Genomic DNA, 6,000 nt, shown 5'->3' on the forward strand with positions numbered 1-6,000 from the left:
ATGTGACTCGCTGTTCACTTTCAAGTTGTTCTTTCTCCCTCCTGTGGGAAACAAAATGTTCATGACATCTGAATATCCCTATTTAGAATATTTAATCATCTAAATATTCAAGTAATAATAATAAGTTTTTCTATCATTAAGTACTCTATAACAATCCTGAGAGGATAGGGAAGTCTAATCACTTTGTAAATGTACTTTACTATCGGAGCACGGCACCATTTTGTGTGCTTTAAGAAATACTAATTGATAAAAGTTGAGGCATGGGGCTTCCCTGGTGGCGCAGTGGTTGAGAATCTGCCTGCCAATGCAGGGGACACGGGTTCGAGCCCTGGTCTGGGAAGATCCCACATGCAGCGGAGCAACTGGGCCCGTGAGCCACAATTACTGAGCCTGCGCGTCTGGAGCCTGTGCTCCGCAACAAAAAAGGCCGCGATAGTGAGAGGCCCGCGCACCGCGATGAAGAGTGGCCCCCGCTTGCCACAGCCAGAGAGAAAGCCCTGGCACAGAAACGAAGACCCAACACAGCCATAAATAAATAAAAAAAAAAAAGTCGAGGCATGTAAGGGATATAAAAATTATCCAGTCCAACTACTCTTCTAGTTTCTGGATTCTCTGCATAAGATTTCTTCCAAGTGATTGTCTTGTGAGTCTGTGTCTAAACACCTCTCTTAACAGGATTGACATAATTACTTGAGACAGTAAATCCTATCTTTGGACAATTTTGATGGTTTAAAGAAAATTGTCCCCTTATGCTAAATATTTTTCTGAGGTGTCCTTCAATTGGTTCCATTTATATTCCATGGTACACACTGAACAACTTTATTTCCAGTTATGAAAATAATTTTTAATTTGATATTCCTATTGTGAAATAACAAGGACTTACTCAAATAATATAAAAGTATATAAAATTAAAAGTATATCTTCCTCACTCCATCTCCTAGCCCTAGTCTCCAGAAGTAGCCACTATCAAAATTTTCTTGGGGAGTCTTTGAGAAAATTCTCATATAAAAACAAATATACCTACTGATACAGATATAAATTATATGTATTTTTAAGTACAGATTGGAATGTAACATACACACTATGCTGCTTTATTTTTTATTGTACAGTGGATTCATATTTCCCTATGAAAATGTACAGACCTACTTCATTCCTTTTATTAGGTACAGAGTATTCCATTGGAAAAATCCTGATTGATATAAGTTTATATGCATTTATGAGACTACGTGTAGGATAAATTTTCCAAAAATGGTTTGTTAGGTTAATTTTTCTTTTATTTCTGAGCAATAATTTTGCTCTTTTTAAAGATAATTAATTACTACTTTGTTCTAAAGTGACATAACACAATTACTTTTTTTTTCAAGTTTCATAGCAAGTCTTCTCTTTGATAGGAAAAAGCATGAAATAAGTATGTTGTGCCTGAGATTCAACCTTCTTTAATTTTTAGAAAAACAAGATGAAATTTTTAACATTGCTTTTGGTTAGTACCTTTAAACCTAGCGCATATATATATATATATACACACACATATATATACACATTGGAAATAATAGCATGTTTTTACAGTAAAATTGTGAGAGATTAGTTGTTAAGGAAGTGACGGTTTTCTTTATTGGACTTCAAAGATAAATGTCTAGAAATGTATCCACTTAGTCTTCTATAATAAAACCATTTTATTTTGAAATAACTTTAAACTTACAGAAAAGTTGCAAATATATAGAACAGAGAGTTCACACATACCCTTCACTCAGATTCCTGTAATGTTTATAATTTTCAAAACCATAGTACAATGGTCAAACGAGGAAATTAACATTAGTGTGCTCCTATTAGCTGAACCAAAGACTTATTCAAATTTCAGTTTCCCCCTTATATCCCTTTGCAGTCCCACAATCCAGTTAGGATCCCACATTTCATATAGTTGCTGTGTTCTTCGTTTTCTCCAAGCTGTGACAGTTCCCGAGTCTTTCCACATCTTTTGATACTTGATAATTTTCATACTCATGGTCAGTTATTTTGGAACATCTGATGTTTTCTCATGATTAGAATGAGGTTATGCATTTTGGCAAGAAAACTACAGAAGTGATGTGTCCATTTCACTGCATTATATCAGGGGGAAAATGATTTTTATATGCATTATAACTAGTAGTGTAAACCTCAATCACATGGCTAACATGGTGTTTGTTAGGTTTTTCCAGTGTAAATTTACTATTTTCCTTTGGCAATTGATAAATATCTTGGGAGAGTTATTTGAGGCTCTGCAAATATTCTGTGTCTCCTCAAACTTTCATCCACTTCCTTTTTCATCCACTGGTGGATCTTGCTGGCAACCATTGCAACTAGGGTGTTTACCTAATGATAATTCTATATTTCCCTCAGTCTTTCTACATGTATTAATTGGAAATCTTCTGTAAAAAAGAGCTGCTACTTCCTTTATTTATTTACTCAATTACTTATTTATACCGATATAGACTCACATACATTTATTTTATCCTATAGGTTATAGTTAAGTACTATCATCATTTTTTTGCTCATATTGCTCCAAATTTGGCTATTGGGAGTGTAACAAAATACCACAGAGTGGGTGGTGGTACATATCTCACAATTCTGGAGGCTGGAAATCCATCAAAGTGTAGGCAGGTTTGATTTCTCCAAGACCTTTCTCCTAGGCTGGCAGATGTTTGTCTTCTCACTGTGTGCCTTTTGTCTGTGAGGCACGTCCTTTGTGTCTCTCTTTTTATAAGGACACCAGTCCTAGGGCCCCACCCTTATAATCTCACTTAACTTGAATTACCTCCTTAAAGATCCTATCTCCAAATGTAGTCAATTGGGAATTAGAACTTCAAGGTATGAATTCAATACATAACTGCATTTATTTACCTTCAAGCATTTAGCAGTCAAAGCTGGTTGCTGCCCTTTAGCCTCTCCTTCTACTCTGGCAATCTGCTTCTGTTCAGGCTGCCTTGTTTCCTTGATTCCTCATTCTACCTTTTCTCTCTAATTCTCTAGGATGAAGCTCTCACACTTTTTCACTCTTTGCATTCTTATTGCAAACAGAGTCATTGTTTGAGCACTTCAGGCCTGGTTGACTGATTATAAGGAGACTGCATAATGAAAAGATTGGTAGGTGTTGATGTCCTCCGAGAAACCTTTGTTAGTTTGCTACAAATTCCACTGGATTTGGTAGCTTTCCATCATAGTACATGGCTTCTCTGTGCTTTCCTAGTTTTACTGCAGATGGAGTTTTCCCCTCTGTTTTTCATTCTCTTTATTGTTTTTAGTTGGCTTTGAGAAGAGCGGGGTGAAATGCCTTTATTTGGCCATTATCATTAATTACAGATAAATTAAGTTAGTCATTGATATTATTAATATTATGGAAATTCTAAAGAGAGAACTGTGAATATTAATGGAGATTACATACTGATAAATTTTAAAGCTTTCCTCAAAATATTTGTTTGTGATAAACATAATAATAATTAAAATAAGAGCCACCAACATCTATTGAACTCTTACACTATGCCTAGTATTGTGCTAAGTATTCATAATGAAAATCTAATTAACTCTTATGACCACTCTAAGACAGAGATAATAGTGTTACATTTTACACATGGGAATACTTGTTCAAGGTCACAAGTGTGATAAATATTAGAGCTGGATATCAAATTCTTGTCTATCAAACTAAATAACATATTTTCAACCACGATCTTGTAGAGATTATCTTAAAAGAAACAAAAACAAAGAAATAAATACAAAAGAAACAACAACAAAACACACCTCAATATCTTATAATACCATTTTCTTTACTGAGTATTCTATTTCCAATAACTTCCCTACAATATATGTTAACTCATAAATGTACTCATAGAATAAAACAAACACATATATGTCATGGTCACTATTATGTGTAATTTTTCACTTACAAAAGCAACATATTGTCTCTACTCTGAGTAGCCTATTTGTTTCATAGTTTTTTACTTCCTTGTACACAAAATCTACACAGGAAATGAACCCTGGCTCTGGTTACTTTGTACTAATATAGCCAACACAGATTGATGCAGTTTTTTCTCCATGCCCAAATATCTATTAACATGGAGAAAATCTGGATTATCTGGTACTGAATGTGCAAAAATGAGTTTAGCGCTCTGTGCTGGATGATTGATTGCATCCTTGGATCAGCCTATCAAGGTTTAATTGAGCTACAAATCCAATGATACTTGGAATAGAACTCTGGTCCAAAACAGGACACCAATAATCTAAGCTTTAGTTAATGAACAGAGGCAAATGGAGATTTCTGCTATATTCATGGCATCCTTTGATTGTATCAGTCATTCAAAAACTATGGAATTGTAATATTTACGACAAAGAGTTATATAACAACAATTATGCAGTAGTCACTTTGTGCTCAGTAAATGAGATTAGAAAAATAAGATATAACAATGGAATATTTAAAAATACCTTCATCTGTGTTTTAGCTTCCTCAAGGCTCTACGTTTCTTCATACAGTATTAATGCAGCACTAGGTGCACAGTAGTTGCTAAATACACGTTTTATTTGTTTGTACGAATGGTTAGTCTTTGGAGGAAATAGATGAGTAGATGAGGTATAATAGAATCCATTCATGATAAAAGTTTTATCAGTTGATAAAAAGGTTTGTTTACTGAATAAGATGTACATCTAGTTAGTACTGTAGTTGCCACTGTCAGCATTTTCATCTGATATCTTGAGTGAGCTCATTGGTTTAGAATTACCTAAATTAGTTAAACTGCATGCAAATTCATCTAACATTGTCACTTTGTCAAGGTTTGAGAGCTGTGATGCTTATTTCTGAAATATTTTGGAAAGTGTTATTACTTAAAAAATTCACATTTACAAATGCTCAAGAAACTGAAGATAAAAGTGATTGAGTAAATCAAAATGACAAAGTTGTAGAGATGGAGAAAAGATTAGAGGTTACGAGGGGTTAGACATGAGTGAGAAGAGGGAGAGGGTGTGACTATAGAGGGTAGCCTGAAGGAGATTGTTGTGGTGATGGAATAGTTCTGTATCATGAACGTGGTGGTAGTTGTAACAATCTATACACATAATCCACATGCTTTAAATGGCATGTGTAATAAAATGGCACAGATACATTGTATCAGTATCAATTTTCTAGTCTTGATATTTTTCTATTGTTACATAAGATGTAATCATTGGGAGGAACTGGGTAAATGATACACAGGACCTCTCCACTATTTTCCCTACTTCTTGTGAATCTATAATTATTTCAAAGTAAGAGTATAAAAATGATTGGTCAGAGTTAATCTTGACTTAGTATAATAGTTGTATTTTTTTTTCCTTACCACTTACAGGTAAAAGTTTTCTACAATTCTAGTTTGAGTGATGCTATTTACAAGCTGTACATACTTGGACATTTGACAAGAAGTTGCAGGTGGCATATCAACTCATCAGCTGCCTCATGGACTCTTGTTGCTAAGTGATAAATGCATGGCGTTCAATCTGATACTTTTCTTTAGAGGGCAGAATATCTCAAGTGTTTGGGTCCAAACACTGTTGTGACACTTGCTGGTTTCTACCTTTATTGCAAATATGGTTTTATATATTTCACCAGTATAATAAATGTGAAATACTGGAGTTGTACTGATTTTATAGGTTTCTCTGTGATGTCAAGTATACTTTGAAACAATATATCAATATTCTGTAATTCACTGATTCTTTCTTGTGTTCATATATATATTACACTTAAGTGAATGGTGTAGATCTTCCTCATAATACATATATAATGCTGCAAGACACATTGCTAGGATCTTAGTATATATGTATAAAAGTGGTTGAGAAAGATATTAGAATTCTCTTTCCTTGCCTATCTCTGTCAGTGCTAGGAACCCCAAAGGCAAATATACTATCTCATTGTTTCAATTTGCAGTTCCTTAAAAACTAGTGAAACTGAGCAATAATATTTATTTCTATTTGTGTTTCCTAGTTTATGAATTGCCTCTTTGTAGT

At 34.1% G+C, this 6,000-nt stretch overlaps 1 long non-coding RNA gene across 2 annotated transcripts in view; it reads left to right on the forward strand.

Moving 5' to 3' along the window:
* The window catches only part of LOC137763672 (uncharacterized), a 56,592-nt gene extending 50,800 nt beyond the window's left edge, over positions 1 to 5,792 (forward strand). For both annotated transcript variants that reach the window (XR_011073831.1, XR_011073832.1), the window contains exon 5: positions 5,346 to 5,792. This is a non-coding gene — a long non-coding RNA (uncharacterized lncRNA). The remainder of the gene's footprint in view (positions 1 to 5,345) is intronic.
* The last annotated feature ends 208 nt before the right edge of the window (positions 5,793 to 6,000 follow it).

This window comes from Eschrichtius robustus, chromosome 4, assembly GCF_028021215.1.
Source record: "Eschrichtius robustus isolate mEscRob2 chromosome 4, mEscRob2.pri, whole genome shotgun sequence".
Classification (NCBI taxonomy): domain Eukaryota; kingdom Metazoa; phylum Chordata; class Mammalia; order Artiodactyla; family Eschrichtiidae; genus Eschrichtius; species Eschrichtius robustus.